The sequence below is a fragment of the Panthera pardus genome, unplaced genomic scaffold, assembly GCF_024362965.1.
Source record: "Panthera pardus isolate Hobbes unplaced genomic scaffold, ASM2436296v1 HiC_scaffold_12, whole genome shotgun sequence".
Classification (NCBI taxonomy): domain Eukaryota; kingdom Metazoa; phylum Chordata; class Mammalia; order Carnivora; family Felidae; genus Panthera; species Panthera pardus.
Genome location: NW_026526677.1, coordinates 61,576,990 through 61,603,090, shown reverse-complemented (window position 1 = coordinate 61,603,090; position 26,101 = coordinate 61,576,990). Strand labels below are relative to the sequence as shown.

The 26,101-nt window shown below is 38.2% G+C and overlaps 1 protein-coding gene and 1 pseudogene across 1 annotated transcript in view; one reads left to right on the top strand and one right to left on the bottom strand.

Moving 5' to 3' along the window:
• The window catches only part of GAB2 (GRB2 associated binding protein 2), a 188,774-nt gene that overhangs the window by 39,751 nt on the left and 122,922 nt on the right, over nucleotides 1-26,101 (top strand). The gene's annotated exons all lie outside the window — the stretch shown is intronic.
• Nucleotides 18,131-20,403, bottom strand: LOC128776158 (proteasome subunit beta type-3-like; annotated as a pseudogene).

Here is a 26,101-nt window from a genome sequence, read left to right as displayed (position 1 = left end):
AGATACTCAACAGCAAGGTGAACTGTGATTTCTCTGAGGAGAATGAGAACACAAAATACCATAGAGATACAAGTTTCACATCCTAGAGTTTTATTTATTTTTTAAATGCTAATTCATTTTTTGAGAGAGAGACAGAGAGTGAGTGCGGGAGGGGCAGAGAGAGAAAGAGAGAGAAAGAGAAGACAGAATCCAAAGCAGGCTCCAGGCTCTGAGCTGTCAGCAGAGCCTGACTCAGGGCTCGAACTCATGAATCGTTAGATCATGACCTGAACTGAAGTCGGACACTTAACTGACTGAGCCACCCAGGCACTGCAAACATCCTAGAGTTTTAGAACCAAAGAAACCATAGGGGATCAGAGGTACATTTAGGGTGATTCCATTACATTTTTTTTAAATTTTTTTTATTTTTAGAGAGAGAAGGAGAGTGTGTGTGTGTTTGTGGGCAAGGGAGAGGAGCAGAGGGAAGGAGAGAGAAAGAATCTCAAGCAGGCTCCACCATCACTGTGGATCTGGACGTGGGGCTTGATCCCATGACCCTGGGATCATGATGTGATCCGAAATCAAGAGTCAGACGTTCAACCAATTGAGCCACCCAGGCACCCCCATTCCATTACATTTTAGATTTAAATTTTGCTACACTAAGGCATGGTTCAAAAGTAGTAGAGGCACTGATTTATCATTAAGATCATGGACACTATAAAACCACCCCAGATGAAGGGCAACAGACCCCTATTTTGAAAGCAGGAGTGACTCAGTTTCTGGTGTAGTGAGTGCCACTGATTAAGAGAATCAACTGGAGACCAGCGGTGATGGAGTTTTCCTGGCACTGGGGATGAACTACTTAACTTTGAAGATGATTTTCTAGGACCTGAGGTGAAGATTAAAACTTTTACAACGAAATTTTTTTCTTGTTTCCTTTTTTTGTTTGTTATGCTGTATAGTTCATTTCTATAGGTGTAGAGTCATTTTCATTAAATATCAGCTTCTGGGGCGCCTGGGTGTCTCAGCTGGTAAGGCATCCAACTTCGGCTCAGGTCTTGATCTTGCAGTTTGTGGGTTCTAGCCCCGCTTAGGGCTCTGGGCTGTCAGCTCAGAGTCTGGAGCCTGCTTCGGATTCTGTGTCTCTGTCTGTTTCTACACCTCCCCCACTAGCACTCAGTCTCTGTCTCTCTGTCTCTCTGTCTCTCTCAAAAATAAACATTAAAAAAATTTACACAATAAATACCAGATTCTATTAGACTCCACTGTTTCTTCTCTGACTTGCTATGTACAAATACTGAAATTCGTGCTTTATATAGTGTGCTTTGTTCCAATTTTTATTAAAGCATTTGCTTATATTGTGGCTACCTGTATAGTAATTGGTGGACATTTATTTTAGATTTTAGCATGTTTTTTCATCACCAGTACCATGTTTCACTGATTTCTGGGCAAACGTGACTTAGCTATAAAATCAATGTCTAGTAGAATTTTTGAGTCAAAGCATTTAACAAAAGTTAAAGTGAATTTAAATTTTAATAGATGTTGTCAACTCACCTTTGAAAGAAATGCTGAGAAATAAAGAATGACTGAATGGGTTCATTTTTTTTCATACATTTTCAAGGTTTCGGGTTTATTTGGTTTTGTTTTGTTTTGTTTGCCTAGAATAATAGGCATAAAGTCCCTGTTTTGAGAATTTGGGGTGACAGAGCTTTTCTGAATATCTTTCCAGATAGCAAGCCTATTTCAGAGCATATGGGAATTAGTCATATTAATGAGCAGTGTTAATCTGTTGATTGATCAAACAAACCAGCAAGGCAGTGGCTTAGATAACATTGCTGTTTGTGGACTTTCTGGTTGAAGAAAGAAATCTTGCCATTCGTAGCAAAGAAGTACCTGACAAGTGTCCACAGGACAGTGTAGCCGTAAGTGCTGTGAGAAATCAAGAAACAATGAGAGAATTAAGAATACAAATATTCTGGGGTATTTTCTGAAGGAGGCTTTCACCTCCTTGATGCTTGCCCAGACCTCCTTAGCTAGAATTCTTTCCTTCTCAAGTCCTGTTAGCACTTAGTTTAGACATTTGTATATAGTGACTATGTCTCTAAACCAAAAATCATGGTACAGTGTTGTAATACAAAGGTCATAAGCTGGTATCTTTGGCCTGAATTCCATCCACAGACTGTCTTTCTTTGCCTGTAGAGTTTTAAACAATTTTAATCAGTTATAGGTTATTAAAAGGTGAGAAATTTTACATAAAATTGTCAATGTCCAGATCTGGGAACACTGGGCCTAAATTTTTGCTTTGCAGCAATTAATTAGAAGTGTGAGGCAGCTGCCCACGTTAGCCAGAGCCTATAGGCTTTTAGATTCACTGTATTCTCTCCCCTCCCCCACCTTGGATCACCTGTGTATATACCTGCTTGGCTTTTTACCTCTCTCAAACGTATGCCCTCTGAAGGCAGGATTTTTGTCTGTTTTGTTCCACTGCTTTTTCCTCATGACCAGAATGTTGTCTGGCACATAGTAGGTTAAAGAATATTGTTTTCTTTTTCTTTATTTTTTAATGTTTATTTATTTTTGAGACACACACACACACACACACACACACACACACAGTGAGTGGGGGAGGGGCAGAAGGAGAGGCAGTGGGAGACACAGAATCTGAAGCAGGCTCCAGGCTCCAAGCTGTCAGCACAGAGCCCAATGCAGAGCGGGAACTCACCACAAGATCATGGCCTGAGCCAAAGTCCGACGCTTAACCGACTGAGCCACCCAGGTGCCCCAAGAATATTGTTTGATGGAAAGAATGAATTTTGACTCTTGGTCGAACTTTATGGGGGGAAATGAGACAAAGGTTTTGATTTTCAACTCTTCTAGAGAGGGATAATGTTCCCCTTAACCCTTTAGGCATTATATATGGCTTAGCATTATAAGAGACCTGCCTTGTAGTATTTTGTATACTTAATAATACCATACACATAGTGGGTGTTTAAGTATTCTTTGAATGATTGGCAGAATTTTTAAGTTTCTCATGAAAAATAACTTTGTGAATAAAGGCAGGGATATTAATGAATTTGTTCTAATGGGGGATCATGAAATGGCACATTTGAATTTCCAGCTATATTTTCTCCAGACCCTCAGCCCCAATTATATTCTGTTCACTATCAGAGTTTTGGACAGTCCTGACCCCCATTCTTTAGTAGCAGGATAAATTACTCTCCCTTCCTTACTCTGTGCCTACTCTTAGTACTTATACTCTCCTGGAGAACTTGTCTCCTACCATCAGTCTGTGATTTCCACATAGTCTGTTTGGTTTATTTTTGTATACCCAACAGCTAATATTTATAACATCTGTGCACCAACTCTGTATAAACACTGTGCTAGGAATTTACTAAATGTTTGAATTTAGTTGCATTGGTATTAGGAGTTGAATTAAAGCTTTTACACAACTTTACAGTTTATAAAACATTTCTGTGTTGTCTCATTTGATCTTGAAATCAACTGAGAGCTGCGGATGAGAAAATCAAAGCCAGAGAACCGGTGACTCGTGTAGAGTCACAGGGCAGGAGTGACTGAACATCCAGGCTGCACTTTGCCAGTTAGTGGCTGAACATTCACTAAATTATGGTACATAGATAGGAAGGGATAGAATTGTGGAAGACTTGTCATTCTTGGCTGAGCAGTTTGGACCTGTGTCTTGAAATAAGGGAAAGGGAAATGTTTCTTGATAACTTATTTTTGGATGAGGGCTCTTGGCCATACAAGGCTTTATCCCCTCAATCTGGACGACAATAGCATTCCTTAGGGGGGTGAGAACGATGATGAGTATTCATTAGTTGCTTGCCTCACCCAGATTCCATTCCTACCTCCCAGAATTTTCCCTGTTTCCACCCAGCTCTTATGTACAATCAATTCCAATCAGTGGCTGTACTCTACTTTTTGGATCAAGGAATACCCCTCCCTTCTCTGTCTTCCTCCTTAGGGCTTTGGATAGGAGTCCTTTAATTGCTGTTGACTAAAGAGCTGGAGGCCAGCCCCTGCATACCGGGAATGCCAGTGGCTTTGTTAGCTGAGGAGGGCACTGCATTAGTACCGCCTGCCGCCTGCCTGCTAAATCCCAGAGCAGGTGGAGGAAATCTAATTAGCACTTAGTAAGCTAAGGCCTCTTGGAGAATTTCTGATAAAGAAAAGGTCAACGTAAAGGAGAAGGAACACAGAGAGACTTCGTTTTCCTAGTGCGAACTTTCTGAAATGGACTGGGTATGGAATAAGCTAGATTCTAATCCTTGCTTTACCAGTGGCTTTTTGGCCCCTGGCAAGTCCCTCTATTTATCTGAGGTTTCATTTTTCTGGTCTATGTCTACTCCTTTGCTAAACCGTCTTTCCTAAACAAATATTTGTTTTGTAAGAGTAGAAGGAACCTCAGATCATCAATTCACTACCACCTGGGAAGTTTTTCCCAGAATTCACATTCACATCTCACTCTGTATCAGTAGATACATAGTAAATATGTACAGTTTGGCGAGTTTCCCAGGAAAATTTTATAATATCCTTGGTTTATGCTTTTTGGAGAACTTAGCCACAACCAGCAGGCTTGAGGCTAGCAGAGTGTTTCCTCTGCACATAGTAGTTGCTCAGCGATATGTTTGGAGGGGACTTTTCCTGGGATGTCAAGTGGGGAGATAGAATTGGCATTCCAATTAGAAGCAATAGAGAGAAGCACATTATAGACCATCCCAGGCATTAAGTATTTTACAAAATGGGGTTGAGAGTTGTTATTGAGTGTGAAGTCAGTGGTAGTTGTGACTAGCATTTAAAAAAAAAAATAGAATAGAGAATAGCATGCGTTGTATCCAGTAAGGACATCTAATGAAACTTAAATTTATGAGTACTGTGCTGCAGTTTTAAAAGAATTTCTTGTTGGATTGTGGTCAAGGCCATCCATCTAGATAGATATCTGTATTGAGGTAAAGAGACTCCATGGGGGAAGGACTGTCGAGAAACCATGTGGAAAAGACACCAGTCTTTACCCAAGCTGTTTGAGCAAATCACATTTTCTTCTGAATTTCATATTCTTATTTCTCATTGCCCTGAATATCCTCTGCCTGACTCCCCCTGTCCCTGCCCTATACACACATCTACTTGGCAAGACTTAAGTCAAATGTCCCTTCTCTAGGACATGCCTGATTCTAGAATATAGTGGGTACTTAGAAGTACATGTTAAATGAGAACTTTCCCTCAAATTTCCAGGTGCTTTGTTGGGAGAGGGGTCTCCACTCAAACCTCTATTTATAGCTTTTTAAAAGATATATTTCTGTTTCTCTTCTCCTGGAGAACAGACACTGCTTTATTAGTCTGTATATTCCCAGTACTTAATATAGTGCTTGGTATATAATAGGTGCTTCATAAATGTTGGAATATTTTTGAAGGGAATGTGTAAAGATGATTCAATAAAACACTGAGCACTTACTAGGCATGTGGTAGGTGCTGGGATAGATAAAAATATGTATAAAAGAACAACATCTTCCCCTAAAGAGCTTAGAGATTAAGAAATTGAAGCATAGGGGCGCCTGGGTGGCTCAATCGGTTAAGCGTCCGACTTCGGCTCAGGTCACGACCTCGCGGTATGTGAGTTCGAGCCCCGCGTCGGGCTCTGTGCTAACTGCTCAGAGCCTGGAGCCTGTTTCAGATTCTGTGTCTCCCTCTCTCTCTGACCCTCCCCCATTCGTGCTCTGTCTCTCTCTGTCTCAAAAATAAATAAACGTTAAAAAAAAAAATTAAAAAAAAAAAAAAGAAATTGAAACATAAGCACATAGAGTTGCTGACAAAGTCATTAGTATGTGTCTGGCTATAATGGTCACTGTGCAGATAAGGTGTAACTTACCATTTTTACATTTGTATATGGTCACCAAAACCAGACAAGAAGCATGTTTCTCTATCCTGATTTATTTTCTCAGGAAGTGAGTGAGAAACCTCATTTCCGGTGTGATCTAGCAGTTCCAAAGTGCATTAATTTGAGGAGCCAAAAGGAGAGCCTCACCCTTTTTATATCAATTACTGAAAGGTTGTTTAAAATCTCCCATGATGATAATGGATTTGTCAGGGATAGCAGTTCTTGCAGTGTTAGCAATTCTTGCTTTATATATTTTGAGGCCAATATTTTAGAATTTGATCTCTTCTCTACCTTTGAACCTCCTGTTTTTGCAAAGTGACCCTTTTGCTTTAATGTCTCTTTACTTAATATAAGTCATATAACCATAGTGTCATTTTTTTTTCAATAGTATATATGCCTCATGTAATTTTTTCCAAACTTTGACTTTCAACCTACTTGTGTTCTTATATTTTAGGTGCATCTTTTAAGAACAGTATATAGCTCGATTGTGTTTTTGTTTAGCCTGACAGTCTTTGTCTTTTAACTGAGAAGTTTAGGTAATTGATGTTTATTATGGTTAATACAACAGTGAGACAGTCTTTGTCTTTTAATTGAATTTAATTGATTAACATTTATTGTAATTAAGGAAATATTTAGTTTTATTTCTCATATTGTTTTGCCTTCTGTGTGTTCTTGCCTTTTGGATTAAGTATTTTACTTTTTCTAATTTTATTTTTACTCCTCTACTAATTTGGAAATTATACTCTGTTTGCTTTGTTAACATATTCTATTATGCAAACTTACAAAGATTTTTAAATGTGTAATAGATAATACTTTAACATGGTTTTAATGTCAAATATTTTGAAAGGTATACTGTGAAGAGTATAACTTCTTTCTCTCCCCATCTGCTTAATTCCAATCCATGTGTGTGTGTTTATAAAATGTATGTATGTTGCCCTATATATTCAACATAGATTATAAATATAAATACAAATATGTAGATACTCTCTTTAACTATTTCATACAAATGGCAGCATAAGGCACAATTTTATGTTTAGCCTTCTTTACTTAATAGTTCTTCTTGATACTCTTTTCCATGTTAGTACATAAGGAGTTTCCTTCTCTAGTCCTTTCTTTTGTTTTTTTTTTTTTTTAACAGTCAACTGGTATTTCATTAATTAATGGAACCATAACAAAATGTCCTTGATGGACATTTACATTGTTTTTCAGCTTATTCCTTTAAACAGATCTGCAAAATGTACGTATGTCATCGTGCACATGTATTAGTTTGTCTCACAGTAAATTTTTAGAAAGGAATTTCTTGGTTAAAGGATAAATAGTATTAGAATTTTAATATACTATATGTAACTTTGCCACAGTACCCTCCAGAGGGTGTGTAGTTATTTCTACTCCCACCAAAAGTGTATGAAAGTGTCTGTTTTCCCACAGTTTTGTCCACATAGTTACTGAACTTCTGGATTTTTGCCAGTCCAATGAAATAGTATTTCAGTGTAGTTTAAATTCATATTTCTTTTTCTGTAAATAATTTGTTCATATGCTTTGCTTATTTTTCCACAGAGCTGTTAGTCTTACTAATTTATAGGACCTCTTTAAGAGATCAGCCTTTTATAATAGAAATTGCAATTTTTAGAACAGTATTTATGATTCTAACCCAGTTTATCATTTGTTTTCTTGCTTTGCCTATAGGGTGTGTGTGTGTGTGTGTGTGTGCGCGCACATGTGTGTACACACTTGTATGCTTGTTTGTTTATGTTGCCATGCAGGATTTGTAGATTTTTGTGTAGTCACTCTAACGATTTTTCTTTTTTATGGCTTCTAGACAGCATGTAATAGAATGAGTTTCCCACTCGGAAGTTATAAAAGAAATTGTACTGTGCTTTATTTTATTACTTTTATAGTTGCATTTTATATTATGTTTAAATCTCTGCTTTGTTTGAAATATATACTGATCTGTGCTTAGAGGGACAGATTCACCTTTGTCATTTAAATCTCAAATGCCAAGAGACTTAAAAACTGAGAACAAACTGAGGGTTGATGGGGGGGTGGGAGGGAGGGGAGGGTGGGTGATGGGTATTGAGGAGGGCACCTTTTGGGATGAGCACTGGGTGTTGTATGGAAACCAATTTGACAATAAATTTCATATATTGAAAGAAAAAATAAATCTCAAATGCCATCTTAAATCTTTTTCCCACAATTTGAAATGCCACATCTATCACAACCTAAATATTTTATGCATTAGTACCCATTTGTGGATTTGCAATATATTAAATTACAATGGTTGGTCTGTCTGTATATATGGCAACACACTTTGTTTTAACTAATGAGGTTTTATAGTATGGTTTTATCATATAGTTGCCTAAGTTTCCCGTTACTGATATTCTTGTTTATTTTTCTGTATGAACCTTAATAACTACCTTTTGTATTAAAAAAAAAAAAAGTTGGTATTTTTACTGAGTTCATGTTAAATTTATAAATCCACTTAGGGAGAATTGAGCTGTTATTAGCTCATACATTCTAATTTGGCCTAAAGTAATATTCTTTCTGTATTAGTTTCTTGCAGTTACTATATAAAATTACTACAAATCTGTTGGCTTAAGACAATAGAAATTTAATCTCTCACAGTTCTAGAGGCCAGAAGTCCAAAACAAGGTGTCAAAGGGCTGTGCTCCCTCTGAAGACTCTAGAGAGAATCTTTTCTGTGCCTCTCCCAGTTTCTAGTGGCTCCAGATGATGGTGGCTCTGTCATTCTGTTCTCTCTCTCCATAGTCACATTGTCTCCTCCTTTTCTGTGTCTTCTCCTTGTGTGTCTGTTCTAACTCTACCTCTCCTTCAGAAGAGTACATGTGATTGCATTTAGAGCCCACCTGGATTATCCAGGGAAAGTGCCTCCTCTCAAAATCTTTCACTTAGTCACATATTTTGCCATAGAAGATAATAGTCACAGGTTCCAGGGATTAGAGTGCAGATGTAGGTTTTGGAGGAACCACGATTCGATACACTACACTATCTTTCTGAATTACATAAGAATCATAGAATAAACTCCTACCACTTCTCTTGTGTTCTTGTTCTCTAATATTTTAATTCTATCTTGCTTATTTATAACCACACCAGTTAAGTAGTATTCTTGTTTCACACTGGCAGTGTGCACATTTCCCACATATTTATCAATATCTTTGCTCATGTGTGTTTCCTTTTAGTTTAGATATTCCACATGGGATCATTTTCCTTCTTCCTCAAGTACATCCTTTAGAATTGCCTGTAGTGATGGTCTATATGTGGCAGTCTCTCTGTTTTCTCTGAATGATGGTTTTATCTTTCTCTCGTTGTTGAAAGAGCATTATTAGCTGTAGACTTCTGCACTGACAGTTAATATTTTTAAGATTTTATTCTTAGAACAGTTTTGGGTACAGAGCAAAATTGAAGAGAAGGTACAGAAATCTCCCATATAACGCCTACCCTTACACATGCATACACTCCCCTGTTATCATCATCCCCCATCAGAATGGTGCATTTGTTAAAATTGCTGCACCTGCATTAATATAATCACACAAAATTACATAGTATATATTATGCACACACTCTTGGTGTTGTACATTCTGTGGGTTTGAACAGATGCATCATGACATGCATCCGTCATTATGATATCCTACAGAATATTTTCACTACCCTGAGAATTCTCTGTGCTTCTCCTATTCATCTCTTCCCCTGTCCCCTAACCTCTGGCAACCATTGATCTCTTTACTATCTCCATAGTTTTGTTTTCTCCAGAATGTCATTTGTTGAAATCATATAGTTTGTAGCCTTTTCAGATTGGCTTCTTTCACTTTGTAATATCCATTTAAGATCCCTCTATGTCTTTTCATGGCTTTTGATAGTTTATTTTTTTTTTATTGAGTTATATTTGACATAACATTGTATAAGTTGAAGGTGTTCAACATAGTGATTTGATACATTTATTTGCAGTAAATGTACATATAATTGCCATAGCAATGGCTAACACCTCTATCTTGTCACATAATTATCATTTCTCCTGTGTTTGGAATAGTTTGTGTCTTTTTAGTGCCGAATAATATTTCGCTGTCTGAATGTACCATAGTTTATCCATCCACCTTTTGACATTGTGGTTGCTTCCAGGTTTGGACAGTCATGAATAAAGCTGCTATGAATATGAGTGTGAAAGTTTTTATATAGACATAAGTTTTCATCTCCTTTGGGTAAATTCCAAGGAGCATGATAACTGGATCATATACTAAGAGTATGTTTATTTCATAAGAAACCACCAAATTGTTTTCCAAAACAGCTGTACCATTTTGCATTCCCCATCATCAGTGAATGAGAATTCCTGTTGGCACCACCCCACCAGCATTTGGTGTTGTCAGTGTTCTGGATTTTGGCTATTATAGTAGGTGTGTAATGGTATCTTATTGTTTTAATTTGCATTTCCCTGATGGCATATAACATGCAGCATCTTTTCATATGCTTATGTGCCATTTGTTTATCTTCTTTAGTGAGGTATGTGTTAAGGTCTTTGGCCCATTTTTTAAATCAGGGTATTTATTTCCTTATTGTTGAGGGGGTTTCTGATTTTATTTTTATTTTTTTAAGTTTTTTATTTTAATTTCAGTTTAGTTAACATACAGTGCTGTATTAGTTTCAGGTGTACAATACAGTGATTCAACAATTCTGTACATTATTCAGTGCTCATCATGATAAATGTACTCTTTAATCCCCATCACCTATTTCACCCCATTCCCCACCTGCCACCTTTCTGGTAACCATCAGTTTGTTCTCTATAGTTAAGTGTGTGCTTCTTGGTTCACCTCTCTGTCTCTTTTTTCCCCCCTCTTTGCTTGTTTGTTTTGTTTCTTAAATTCTACATATAAGTGAAATCACATGGTATTTGTCTTTTCTCTGACGGACTTACTTGTGTTAGCATTATACTCTCTAGCTCCATCCATGTTGGTGCAAGTGGCAAGATTTCATTCTTTTTATTTTATATATATGTGTGTGTGTGTGTGTGTGTGTGTGTATATATATATATATATATATAATTTTTTATGATATATATATATGTAATTATATGTGAGAAATATATATCACATCTCTTTTATCCATTCATTTATCAATGGACCCTTGGCTGTTTCCATAATTTGGCTCTTGTAAATAATGCTGCAATACATATAAGGGTGCATGTATCCTTTTGAATCAGTACCTTTGTACTCTTTGAGTAAATAGCCAGTAGTGAGATTACTGGATCATAGGGTAGTTCTATTTTTATTTCTTAAAGAACCTCCATACTGTTTTCCACAGTGGCTGCACCAGTTTGTATTTCCACCAGTAGTGCAAGAGGGTTCCTTTTTCTCCACATCTTCACTAACACTTGTTTGTCATGTTTTTGATTTTAGCCATCTGACAGGTGTGCATTGATATCTCGTAGTTTTGATTTGTATTTCCCTAATGATGAGTGATGTTGAGCATCTTTTCCTGTGTCTGTTGGCCATCTATCTCTCTTCTTTAGAGAAATGTCTGTTCATGTCTTCTGCCCATTTTTTAATTGGATTGTTTGGTTTTGGGTGTTGAGTTGTATGAGTTCTTTATATATTTTGGATACTAACCCTTTTTTGGATATGTCATTTGTAAATGTCTTCTCCCATTCAGCAGTTTATCTTTTAGTTTTGTTAGTTATTGCCAGATATTGAATTCTTGTATGACATTTTTTTTTCTTTCAGTGCTTTAAATATATCATTTCACTGCCTTCTGGCCTCCATGATTTCTGATGAGAAATCAGCTATTAATCATTTTGAAGATCCTTTGTATACAATGAGTCTCTCTTACTTTGTCTTTTGACACTTTGATTTTAACGTGTCTCAGTGTGGATCTTTTTTCCCCCTTTTTGGTGCAGAAACCTTTTATTTGGATGTAGTCCCAATAGTTTACTTTTGTTTTTATTTCCCTTGCCTTCAGGAGAAATATCTAGAAAGATATTGCTACGACCACTGTCAGAGAAATTATGTCTGTGCTCTCTTCTAGGATTTTTATGCTTTCAGGTCTCATATTTAGGTCCTTAATCCATTTTGAGTTTATTTATGTGTATGGTGTAATAAAGTGGTCCAGTTTCATTCTTTTGCATGTAGCTGTCCAGTTTTCCCAACAACATTTGTTGAAGAGACTGTGTTTTTCCCATTGCATATTCTTTCCTCCTTAGTTAAAAGATTAACTGACAATATGATTGTGGGTTATTGTTGAGTTTTAAGAGTTCCTTTGTGTATTTATCAGATGCATGTGTTAAAAATATTTTCTCCCTGTCTGTGGTTTGTCTTTTCATTCTCTTGACATTTCTTTTTTTTTCACACATTGAAAATATTATTCTGTGGTCTTCTGGATCTTGCTGTTGAAAAGTCAGCTGATAGTCTAATGCTGTTCTTTTGTAGGTGATCTCTGCTTCTCTTTTAATATCTTAATTTTTGTCTTTGGTGTTCTTAAGTTTCATTACAATATGTTGCTTATTTCTATTTATCTTGCTTGACATTTGTTCAACTTCCTGGATATGAAGATTGGTGTTCTATCAGTGATTCTGGGAAAATTCTCAGCTGTTAGCTATTTGAATAATGCCTTCCTCCATCCTCTTTAACTCATTCTTGAACTTCAGTTAAAAGATTAGACCCTTTTACTATATCATCCATGTCTCTCAAACTCTCATATTTTTCATGTCTTTATTTCTTAGTCACATTCTATGGAATTTTTTTGGATTGCTCTTCCAGTTCATTGTTTTGTTGTTTTGTTTTGTTTTGTTTTGTTTTGTTTTAGCTGTGTCTAATCTGCTGTTTAACCTGGCCATTGACTTTTTCATTTTAATTATAATTTCATTTCAGGAAGTTCTGTTTGGTTTGTTTTCAAATGCACTTGTGTTTTGTTTTTGTTTTTTATACTCTCTTGTTCCTTGCTAATTTTTGGCAAGCCTCTCTTTTAAATATTAGAATATAATATTCATAAACCTGTTATGTTGTGTATCTAATTCCAATATCTGAAGTCTTTGATGATCTGATTTTACTGTCTGTTTTTCCTGATTCTCATTCATGTGGCTTATTTCTGGGTGTGTGTTTTGTGTTTTGTTTTTAAGGTCTAATGTTTCTTAAGACTTTACCTGTAGAAAGTATGTGAGACCTGAGTTAAGCTTTTATTCCACCAGAAAGGATGAGGAGTTGCTTCTACCAATAGTCTGAAGACATAACTAACTGGACTGCTTTTAGATCTTCACTTAAGATTGCATGGATTTGGGGGCACATCGGTTAAGCGTCTGACTCTTGGTTTCTGCCCAGGTCATGATCTCATGATTGGATTCATGAGTTCAAACCCCACATCAGGCTCTGCGCTGATGGTGTGGAGGCTGCTTGGGATTCTCTGTCTCCCTCCCTCTTTGCCCCTCCCTCACTCACACTCTCTCTCTGTCTCTCTCAAAAATAAATAAACATTAAAAAAAAAAAAAGATTGCATGGATTTGGTCATGAACCTTCACTAGAGCCAGCTTTTAGTTAGAGATTCTAAGAGACATTTTTCTTTCTCTACTGGTTAAAAGAAGACAGTTTCTTTATGGTCTCTTTCAGCACTACAGGTTTATTTGTGATTCATCTATGCACCAAAGGTATAGTCCCTTGGTATCCCAAGTGTATAAGGGGCTTCATATATGATTGTGAGCCCTGAGCTTTACCTTCTATTACCCACACCCAAGCAATCATTGCACACCCCTATCCCAACCACTGGAAAACCCTATTCTGCTTTTGGTCTGTATGATTTTGACTACTCAAGGTACTCCATGTAAGTGGAATCATAGGGAATTTGCCCTTTAATGTCTGGCTTGTGTCACTTAGTATAATGTTTTCCAAGTTCATCCATGTTGTAGTGTGTACCAGAACTTCCTTTTTAATGTGGCTGAATAATCCAATATATGAATAAACCATATTTTCTTTGTCCTTTCATTGCTGATGGACATTTGGGTTGTTTCTGTCTGCTTTCATTTCATTTGATTTTTGTTCTGTGTACATTCCTTCACAGTTCAGCATGATGCATTTTAAAAATTATTTTTTAGGAATATTTTATTTAGCTTTTTATTTTTCATTTTTATTAATTTATTTTAGAGAGAGAGCATGCAAACAGGGGAAAGAGTTGGGGAGGGAGAGAGAGAGAGAGAGAGAGAGAGAGAGAGAGAGCAAAAAAGAATCTTAAGCAGGCTCCACGTTCAATGTGGAGCCCGACATGGGGCTTGATCCCACAACTCTGGGATCATGAGAATCAGACGCTCAACTGACTGAGCCACCCAGGCACCCTTATGTAGCTTTTTAAATTGTTTTCTTTGGGAGGGTTAATTAAGAGGATCTAACCACCTTACTCCTGGAAACCAAAGTCTTATACCTTCTATATGAAGACCAGAAGACAACTGCAGAGAACACATTTTTTACATTCTTTCTTTTAGGCCACTATATAAAGAAAATTCTGAGATATGTGGCAAATTAATATATAGTTTTATATGTTTTAGTTCTTCCCTGGAAGTCTGGTAGGTAATTTTTTCCTTATCTATGAGAAAACCTTTAGAATATCATAAGAAAACTCATCTCTTGCTTGTAGGATTTGGCATTCTTAGTGTGCTTTTTGTGCCAAACTCCACCCACCCCTGCATGCCCCAATATCCAGTGGTGGCATTTGAAACTTTTACAAAGATATCAAAATCACAGACTGAGCGAAAAGCTTTCATTCTACCCTCTCTCCTCTGCCACTGTGTCTTGAAGATGAGTTGGCCAAGGTTGGGTGACTGACTCGGGTTCATAGAAGGAGTCTGTGACAGTTAGAACTTTGGTTCTGTCCAAGTATAGCGTGTACTGCTATGTCCTTTCTCTATTTGGGGAGACTCTCTGTGATCTGTTAATGAGTTCAGAGTTTGGTCTTATGAGAAGTTGCTATGGATTTTGATGAAGATGATCTGACACTGATATATGGGTCAGAGTAGAGGCAAAAATCCTCATCGGATTAACTGCTTGAAGACCAGAGTTGACCTTTCGAATTTCACTCCACTCCTGTCTCCCCTATTCATAGAGTCTTTTTAGATAATAGAATGTTAGAGCTGAAGGAACCCTTGTGATCTTTTGGTCCAGTCCCAGATTGCCTACAAGGACCTTTTGGGATCTTCTGCCTGGGAGCTTTGCTATTCTTTATAGATGAGAAACTGAAACCTAAAAGATGCAAATGATTTCCCCAAGGTCACATAAGGTGTTCATAGCAAAGCAAGACCTATACCCAGGTGTCCTAATTCCTATTCTAGCAGAGGATTTCCATCACACTAATGAGTTTAACTTTATTCCTGATCTTCAATGATGCTGTGCTTTCACGATCTGTGTTTTAAGATTGTGAAATGTCCTAGGGGTGGTTTGACTTTGAGAATAAGCCAGAACCTGAAGGGTTAATAGAAATTGAACAATGAAGGGAGCTTCTTTCCCCTCTCCCTGACTGGGGAGCTGCTGGGATGTTTCACTTGCACCGCATGTGTTCCATTATGGTATAATGATGTAATTACCAGTAATGCTGCTAGAGTAGTGGTGGAGAGGCAGCATTAAGGAAAAGACTAGCCCCGTTCTCTCCTAAGAGCCATTTCAGCCTACTTCAGTCTATTAGATTGAAGATGCTGGAAGGCGAATGGCTTCAGCAGAAGAAAAGGTCAGATTTAAAAGCTTTTCTGGGCACGGTATTTATTGTTGCTTTTTTGACCTTCAGAAAAATCCCCTGTGTGTTTGTCCTTGATTCTTGCCTTTCCCATTAATGCTTGAAAGCTGCATTGCTGGATGGGCCAGGTCTTTGGCATAGATGGTTTTGTATGCAGTGTTATTTGAGAATGTATAGCCCCCATCCAGATTTCTAGGCCTGTTGCCTTTCATACCATTATAGTGTCAGAAGTCTTTTTCATTCTTGAATGTTTTAGTTTTCAGTATCTCTGTATATATATGTATAAAATATTATGTATAAGTTACATATATATTGCATATGTAATATATGTAAAATATATATGCATATATATATACAAACTCTTCTGTAAATCTACTTAGATGTAAACAACTTATGAGATAATACTTTAAAATACAGAAAAATAAGAAATAAGACCTATTGCCTTGGGCAGATCAATTAACCTTTCTGTGCACTTCTTCTGAAACATATAGCCTGCCACCTGATGATTATGAGGAAGTAATCATGGTCTTGGAAACATGACAGACACTTCCAAAAATCTTCCTGTTTGGAGATGTGGGGTGTGCCCATTATACTCTCAGCGATGTCATATACCTGCTGGAACCAAGATACTGAGCTCATATGGACTATGAGACATACAGAATGGGAAGGTGTCAGTTCCTACTCTCAGGGAACTTTACCTTTATATATTAATTTGATTAACACAAAGGAAAACATTGGTTAGAATTGTAGAAAAGTAGGGGCACCTAGGGGGCTCAGTTGGTTAAGCATCCAGTTTTGGCTCAAGTCATGATCTCGTGGTTCATGAGTTCAAGCCCACGTTGGGCTCTGTGCTGACAGCTCAGAGCCTGGTGCCTGCTTTGGATTCTGTGTCTCCCTCTGTTTCTGCCCCTCCTCCACTTGTGCTCTGTCTTTCTGTCTCTCAACAATGAGTAAACTTTTAAAAACAAACAAAAAAAAAAAGAATTGTGGAAAAGTAGTTTTTATGTAGGTTATAAGAAGGCAAAAAAAAAAAAAAGTTTTGCTTACTTCAGTGCTTCTCAGAGTGGGTTCCCTGGGTCAGTAGCATCAGCATCATATAGGTGCCTATTAGAAGTGCAAATTCTTGGAGCACCTGGGTGACTCATTTGGTTGAGAGTTTGACTCTTGATGTTGGCTTGGGTTGTGATTTTGTGGTCCTGGGATAGAGCCCCTTATCAGGCTCTGCACTGGACATGGAGCCTGCTTGGGATTCTTTCTCTCACTCTCTCTCTACCCCTCCCTGGCTTTGGCATATGCTGTCTCCCTCTTTCTCAAAAATAAACATTAAAAAAGAAGTGCAAATTCTCAAACCCCAAGCTAGGCCTACTGAACCATAAATTGTAGGGGTGGAGCCTATAATCGGTGTTTTATAACCCCTTTAGTGATGGAGATACATACTGAAGTTTGAGAACCACTGCCTATTTTATGACTTAGTATTGAGCCATTTGATAGTGTAAAATCCTTTACGGTTGTCTAGAGCTGCAGTAACCACTAGCCACAGGGATGTTTAAATTTAAATAAACTAAAACAAAGTAAAATTATAAAGCTAGTCTATTGGTTGCACTGCCACATTATAAGTGCTCAATAGACATACGTGGCTAGTGTCTACCATACTGGATAGTGCAGATGTAAACATTTTTGTCATCATAGAAATTAATGGTGAGCTCAGGGCAGTTGTCCTCAAACTTTGGCATGAATCAGATCACTTGGAAGACTTAGTAAAACATAAATTGCTAGACTCCACTACAAGGATTTCTGATTCAGTAGGTCTGGGGTTTGGCTAGAGAAATTATTTTTCTGATTTTTCTAAATTTCCAGGTCATGCTGATGCTGCTGGTCCAGGGAGCACACTTTGAGAACTGCTGGTATAGAGTAAGGACTCTTGACCTGAAACCTGTAAATCTCTTATAGTTGAAGACAAAATATTGCATATATCCACATGATAAAAGTTACAGGAGGGGTGTCTGGGTGGCTCAATCAGTTAAGCTTCTGACTCTTGATTTCAGCTCAGGTCATGATCTCAAGGTTGTGAGATTGAGCCCCACATCGGGCTTTGTGCTGACTGCATGGATCATGCTTGGGATTCTTTCTCTCTCTTTCTCTGCTTCTCTCTCTCTCTCAAAATAAATAAGTAAACATTAAAAAAAAGGTTATTGGATATAAGGCCTATACTTTCAGCCTCATAGTTTTTGGCTCATAGTTTTTGAAAGAAAAGCTTTTTTTTTTTTTTTCATTTATTTTGAGAGAGAAAGAGTGAGTGCACACAAGTTGGGGAGGGGCAGAGAGAGAGGGAGAGAGAGAGAGAGAGAGAGAGAGAATCCCAAGCAGGCTCCACACTGTCAGCAGAGCCCCATGTGGGGCTTGAACTCACAAATTAAGATCATGACCTGAGCCAAAATCAAGAGTCAGATGCTTAACTGACTAAACCACCCAGGTGTCCCAAAAGAAATTACAACTATTTTATTTAAAAAAAAAAAAAAAAAAAAAGTAGACTCTGAGAACAGAGGGTTAGTCCACGCAGGCCTTCAGTGTCCTGGTGGTAATTTTGTCCTTCTCAATGATGTGGACAGTGACTCCCATTCCTGACACTGCATCCCTATCCAAGCATTCATCATGGCTTGTGAGATGGTTTCAGACAGGTGTTCTGGATCCATGGTGGGCTCCCAGAGGGACTCATGCATCCCATATGTTTGTTCAGATCAGGTGCCACTGACCACAAAGTCCGTCAGTCAGCATGGGGCCAGTGAGGTCTAGAGAACAAATGAAGTGCTTAAAGGTCTTTGGGTCCAATCCAGAGATGATGGCTCTGTGTAGAAGGGGCCAAACCGTTTCTCATATGATAGGTTGTCCACCGTGCTCATGAGGATGTAAGGCTTGATCTGCCAGCCTTCCTTCAGCTCATACAGATTTAGCTGGAACTTGAGATGCTGGGCAGCAGTCTGGACCTCAGTGGCGAGTCTGGCCAGGCCTATGTATAGCCGACCTTCCAGGGAAAGATCTTCTGGAAGTCTGTGGTCACCATCTGGGCCTGGATCCCTAAGTGCCTGTTGGCAGCAATGACCACACAGTTCTCCCCCTGCATGGCTGTGATGGTCCCTCCATTATAGGACATAATATACAGGACTTCGATGTACTGGGACCTCTAGTCACCACAGTTGCAGTCAACCAGCTAAGGCCAGTTAAGGCTAAGCAACCACTCTTGCTGCCTACTCTTTCAGGTGGGTCAGCAGATCAGTCAGGAAAACTTTTAGTCACACTTAACAGAAAATCTGAGTAAATTACAAGGACATTGATGTTCATGTAGCCCAGTAAGAGGGAGGAAGCTTCAGGGTTCTGTCATTGACTCAAGCATGTTACCAAGAAAAACAGGCACTTTCTTTCCCCTTTAGAAAACTTACGTTTTTTTGGTCAGAACTAGGTTATATGCCCACCTCTCTAGTCCAATCCTGGCAAAGGGAAATTGATTTGCATAATTGCTTTAGACCAGTTGAGATTCAACCCCTGGGACTGGGGCAGGGGGTTTACCTTTCCCATGACCATGAAGTCTCTACCAGTTCTCTGAACAAAATAGTTCTGTAACAAGGTACAAAGAGAGAAATGGCTATTGAGTTGATAGGGATCTGTGTCTATCTCTGCGAGTGACCTGGAAAACATTAGGAACATCTGTTCTGCATCTTTTCTGCTCATGATATGCTTTCAACTTGCTAGACACAAGTAGGGCCTGGATATGCTCAGGCATATCCATGTGAAGATTTACTTGGCTCTCTCCTCTCATACCTTAGGATAGGTCTGTGAAACAGTTCTGCTTGTAATGGGGATGAGGTGGGGTAGGATTTAAGAACTTGATCCAGGCCTCTGGGAATTAACATGAAGTCAGCCTGGAAGCTAGCCCCCCTCTGACTTTGGCCCCCGATTCTAAGAAGAGCTCTTGTCTGGTTCCTTTTGGCCAAGTCCTTCCCTTGCACTTTGATTCTTTAGGGATTCCCATTATTCTTTTTCTCTCCCTAGTCCTCTGACAGCTAGAGTGTTGGTCCTGAATTTTGGGAACAAACACTTGGATTCTGCTGCCAAACTGTCTGCATGCCTGGATCCCTGCTTTTCTCTTCCCATCCATATGTTTCAGATGCTCTGCTAAGTAAAGAGATCATGTCTTAAAGTGTATAATTTGAGTCTTCCATATAGAAACGATCAACAAAGCATTGGGAATTAATGAGATCATTGAAGAAGACATAAGGGGAAAGAAAAATGCTGAGAACAACCACCCTAGCCTACTGAGTCAAATTAAGGGCATGATCATCTATGTTTTTATCTGTGAACTCCACAAATCAGTAGGCCTACCAATCACACATGAATCAACCCACATCAATAGACCTAATAGTGTTCCTTGTGGCCCTAGGAGTCCAGATAGTTGCCTGACGAAAGGGATGATGGCAGCTGAGCTGGCAGAGCTCTCCCACCCCGGGTCCTCTATCCCCCAGAGCTCAAATTTATTTTTTTATGTTATGCTTCTGCACAATATTTTGTATGTAAAAATAAAGGTTTACACCTCTTAGAGCTCCAGACCTGGAAGCTAGAAACAGGTGCTAAGCTGTAAACATGTGAAGCAGAAGCATAGTACTTTGCTGTTTTAGGAGCAAGGGATCAGACCCCTTTGTTCTCCTCTGGTTTTGAGCTGACTGTTGCCTTATTTAACAGCTGGATACAGTACACAATTGTTTGCAGCAGAAGTCCTGCAAGTTTGCTTCCTTTAAAAGCTTCTTCCGCAACTTCCCTGCCCCCATCCTCCCAGGACAGAAGTGGACACTGGGGGAGAATGTTTCAGTTCCCCTGCTGGGTTGTGGGTCTTTCTTTCACACCCTATCCAGATCGTCTAGGGAATTTTTACTTTGCAAAGTTGCTTACCAGAAACAATTTGGCAGAGTGTAGTTTGGGGGAGGATGCTCTAGTTAAAGGAGCACAAAAGCATATGTCCCTGTGACTTCTTACCATGTGTGAAGAAGGGAGCAAAGGAGCTTTAGTAAAATTGCAGTTCAAACTAAATCGGGAGAGGAAATGGAGAACAACCAAAATAAAAATACTGCAGTTTGCAATAGGGCATCTAATCTCTGGTTCTCAATGCCACACACTAAGGATTATGACAGAATTTCAGTATATGTTTGTATATACTGTTTGAAAGTTTTTGTCTGGGATTATAATATACCAGTACACTGAAGTTGCCTGTTTTTATAGTATAAATTTCAGAAAGTGAAGCTTGGCTGTGGGGGAATAAAAAGGCAACAGAGCAATTCTCAAAGAGGAAGTGCATGAGAATCTGAGGGTTTAGGGGGAAGATTATTTTTGGTTATAAACGGAGGGCCTTTGTTAAAAGTTGAAAAACATGTTTAGTCCAATCTTCTGAGACTCTGAGAGGGAAAGTGACGTGACAGAGTCTCTAACTTAATTATACAAAGTTAATCCCAGAACCCAGGTCTCTTTACGCTCTGTCCACAATGTTGGTCCCAGTGCCGAGCCGCCCCTCCAGGTCCTAGTTTCCCATAGCCCATTTTCTGCAGCTCAAGGCACCTTCTTGTTGGCCTGGCTTCAGGGGAGATGGGCTACAGCTGGTCTGAAATAGGAAGACTGTAAATTTATTTAAACTTCCAGCATGATCCATTTGCCTTACTTTTTCCACTGTGATGAATGAAAATGTAGACAAGAAAATGTTTCAGAAAATGGATAACTCAAAGAGAATAAGGAAAATGCAGAACAAGGAAGTGTGCAGTTTGTTTTTGCTTTTAAAAAGAAGCATATTTACAGAATGTCTTTTTTTTTCTTTTTTTTTTTTTTTTACCTCTGTCATCTGTGACCCATTCGCCTGTTCAGCCAAGATATTTTGGCTTTTTTTCCCTGGGAAACCAGTGGGTGGGTGAATATGGAGGAGCCAAGAGTTAACAAAATACCAGCAGATGCTGGAACCGAGAGAGAGGATTGTCTTTGGCCTCACAAGCAGAGCTGCACCCCATTTCCCATCCTCCCAGTCTCCTTTGAAATAGACTGCTATAACTCCCTGCTTGAGAGGATTTCCCAGTTCTGATAAAGGAAATCTTCACTAACACTTCCTGTCTCTGGGCCATCACGGCTCTGCCTTTCTGAGGATGCCCTAAGCACTGTAGGAAGTAATAGCATTGTCTTTGAAGTCAAGCTTACTGTTTTGAATCCAGATCCATCCTTGAATCTAACTCTACCATTTACATCTGGGTGGCTTTTGATGAATTTCTTAAATTTTCTGAACCGTTTCCTCATCTGTAAAAGAGCTAATAGTGCCTACCTCGTCAAATTTGTTAGAATTAAATAAGATAATATATATGAAGTGCCTTATGTTACCAAACACCTGATTGATATTCAATAAATGAAACACTTGTTGATACTAAATTACAGGGCTTTTGCAATACCACCCTTTTATGTACAGCTTTTTGTTTCCCCTGTGACCAAGAAGTGGGCAGTAGTAGCTTTTTAACTTGATTCTAGTGGCAGGAGAGGCAAAGTGAATTAATTTTTTTTCCTTATCAACTTTAAGGAATAACGTACACAAAATAAATCTGTTTAAATTCAGTGAGTTTGACAGTTGCTCTGCCCATGAAATGACTACTACAGTCAAGATACAGAACATTTCCCTTAGTCCCCCCAAAATTTCTCTTGTCCCTTTGCAATCCGTCCCTTTCTTTTTCCTCAGCCTCAGGCAAGCATTCATCTGTTGTCAGATGAGTTTGCATTTTATGTGAATAGAATTATGTAATATACACACTTTTGGTTTGACTTCTTTCAGCATAATGTTTTTTAGATGTGTCCATGTTGGTGCATAGATCCTTTTTATCACTGAGTAGGATTCCAGTGTATGGATATACTACCTATTGATGGACATTGGGGTTTTTTCAGTTTCTGGCTATTTTAAATAAAGCTGATAGGAGCATTTATTTGCACATCTTTGTGCGGATATATGTTTTCATTTCTCTTGTGTAAATACCCAGGAGTCAAATGGGCTGGGTCATAGAATAATTGTTTCTTAAACTTTTTAAGAAATTGTTTTCCAGACTGGCTGTACTATTGCACATTCCCAGCAACAGTATGTGATTTTCAGTTGCTCTGCATTCTCATCAGCACTTGGTATGGTCAGTCTTTTTCATTTTAGTTTTTCTGATGGGTTTACAGGTAATAGTGTATAACTGTGGTTTCAATTTACTTTTTCCTGATGTCTAATAATCGTTAGCATCTTTTCATGTGCTAACTGGCTTTTTGTATAGCTTCTTTTGTGTAGTCTCTGATTAAGGCTTTTGATCATTTTTTATATGGTTTCATTTATCTTCTTGTTAGCTAAGTTCTAAGAGTTTTTTTAAATGGTCTGGATACCAGCTTTTTGTAAGGTAGAACTAGCTGTAATTTTTCTGTTGGTGTGTGAAAACATGTATTTTCTTTCAGTATGGCTTGCCTTTTCATTTTCTTCAATGGTGCCATTTGAGGAGCAAAAGCTTTGAATTTTGGTGGTCTACTTATTCTATTTTTCTTTTATGATTATGTTTTTTTGTTTGTTTTTCTGCCTCAAAGTTACAAAGATTTTTCTCTTATCTTTTCTTCGAGGAGCTGTGAGTTTTAGCTTTTACATTTAGATCTATGATCCATTTCAAGTTAAATTTTGTATATGGTGTGAGGTAAGGATTAATATGGAAATTATCTTTACAGTGTTTTATGTATCAGGAACTCTAATTCTCAATAAATAAGTGTTCTAAGGTAATTATCCCTCATTTTAATGATGAGGAAAATAAGTCTCAGAAAGATTAAGTATCTTGTTCAAATCTTACAACCAAGATTCAAGTCCATGATGGCCCAATGCCAAATCCCATATTCTTTCTACTCTATTACACTGGCATTTTGTTTTCAATATTGAATTGGAATCTGTATTTTAAAAGCCCAGCTATAACCTGTGAGAAGGGTATAAAAATACGGGATGACGCTGCCATTATCAGGACATTCATATCCCCAAGCACAACCTTATGACATTAACTATAGCAGGTATATTGGAATTAGGGCCCGGGGCTCCATGTCAGGCCATTTGCTTAGGTCTGTATTTCAGAAGCTATAAATACAACTCTCTTGGTGCTCTCTTGACAAGAAACCTTATTATGAGTTCTTCTTCCATTTTACAGCGGTCCATCTGAAATATGAAGTTAAGCGCCTGGCCACACACCCAGTTAATCCTTAAGAGCACCCAGCTGGATAGCTGAGTCTCACTGTGTTTTGCTTCAGTTTTTGTATTTGGAAAACAAATAATGAGTCAGTCTCCCTTCTCTCCCTCTCTCTTCTCCACCACCCCTTCTAAATTCTCTTAGATTCTGTGGTCACACTAGGTAAGTATCTTTTCCCTAAAATATCCTTTGAGCTGTGACAGACTCATGTGAGAGGAGAAGTCCCTTACTTTCCGATATTTAATTCCCCCCTTCCCCTTTGAAAGAAAGGTCTACTTAAGGCTCTTTGTTTTTGTCATTTTAGAAGAGTCTGAGTCTTACTTATTAAGACAATTTTGTTTCTTTAAAAAATATATATGGGAGGGTTTGTGAAGATAACAGCTGTACCTCTCTGTTCTTGCTTTTCAACAATGTAGCTTTGGTAAATTCACTCTTTCTTTCTTTCTTTCTTTCTTTCTTTCTTTCTTTCTTTCTTTCTTTCTTTCTTAGGCTGTATGGTATAGGGGGAAGAGCACTGAGTTTTGAAGTAAGAAGTTTGTAGATTTGAATTCCAGCTCCAGTATTTACATAAGCAGCAAATCACTCAATCTCTGTGAAGTTGAACTTCCTTTTCCTTGCCTGTAAAATGGGCATAACAAGTGCTCTATGGATTTGTCATAGAATGTCTATACGATGTCTGGCACGTGTGTGTGCTTATATTATCTCTTCCTGTTCTCCTCTTCTATTATATCTCTTTCCAAAGAATAAACACTCTTTTTATGGGATACTTATAAATAGTCTGAGGAAGGGGTGTTTGAGACTTGTAAAGGATGTTTTTTAGTATGGAGCCCTAATTTAAGATGCCTTAACAAATATACTGCTTTGTTTAAGCTGGGTAGTCTTATATCGAAGTCCAGCCATGGAAGGTGAAGCATTAAATTCATTCTGCCTGTTTTTTCCCTTGAGGCTGCCAAGTAGATTATCCTGGGTCTCTAGAAACAAACTCTACATCTGAGTGTTTACTAGTGAGAAGCTTATCTTCTGGGCAGAAGCCTAAGCTGGGAGAAGAATGGAAGAGAAAAGATAGTCTATTTGGCTAATACAGACAAGATCAAGTATAGGTTAATGGGAAGAAGGGAACTCAGTTTACACATTTGGGAGTACCTCCATCTTCTGAAATATAGCCTCCAAAACATGAATCTCTGTGTCAGTGGTGGGATGGGGACAAACCAGTGTCTCTCGGTAACTTCTGGTTACCACACCTTAAAAGTAGCCTCATTTTCCTGTCTTCCATGGGAGTCTTCTTTGCATTTCAGTCTGAGGAGTTGGCCCTTCACCCATTAAGGAGTCTGGGGTCTCCCCAGTCACCATTTCAAACCTGTCCATCCTTTGAGATACAATTCAGGGTTTACCTCTTCCAAGAAGCCTCCTTTGGCTACACTGCCAAGCTGGATGGTTCCTTGGCCATCCTAAAGCATTCAAGTAGCCTTGAGAATCTTAATCTGTGAATATTTAATAATTATAGACTGTGTGTGTTGGAGGAGGGAGATTGTTTACAGAGATAGATCAGATGTAGTACCAGTGCCTGGCACTTACACTTGACTACTCCTTGTATACTTGTGTTTCCTCAACTGGATTCTCAAGCCTCTCAGAAGTCTGGTGATTACTTAACTCTAACCTAAATCTCTCCTAATACGTATAAATGTAGCTCTAATTTCATTTCATTTGCCCAGGCTTCATACTGTCTATAATTTTGGGCATAGTTTATCTCACTTCACATTATAAGTTTTAAAATGCTTGTTATAAATTTTGAAGATAATTTAATGACTGCAATGCGATTCAGCCATTAAAATACTTTGTAGCACCAGAATATTGGATCCTTAGCGTTTCTGGATAAAGAACAGGGGCATCATTGTATTATTAAGGCCCCTTAGTCAGACTTATCCTACGCAGCTTACCACTTACACCAAAAACTCTATTTTTCTCTAACTGTATATAGAATATTTTGGCTTTCCAACAAGTAAGATGAGATAATTAGTCCATTCCTATCATAAGGTATGTATTGTGTAACTAAATAACATTTACATTCAGATTTCTAAAATAAAGAAGTCTTAAGTTTCACCTGGGGATTGATTCTAAGAATTAAAAACTAATAAATATCCTTTTCAGTATTACAATTATATAAATAATTACAGCAGAGAAGAATTGCATAAGTTGACCCATAGGAAGAAAATAAAGTTCTTTGGTACCAAACCCATGACACTTAAACGAGACTATTTCA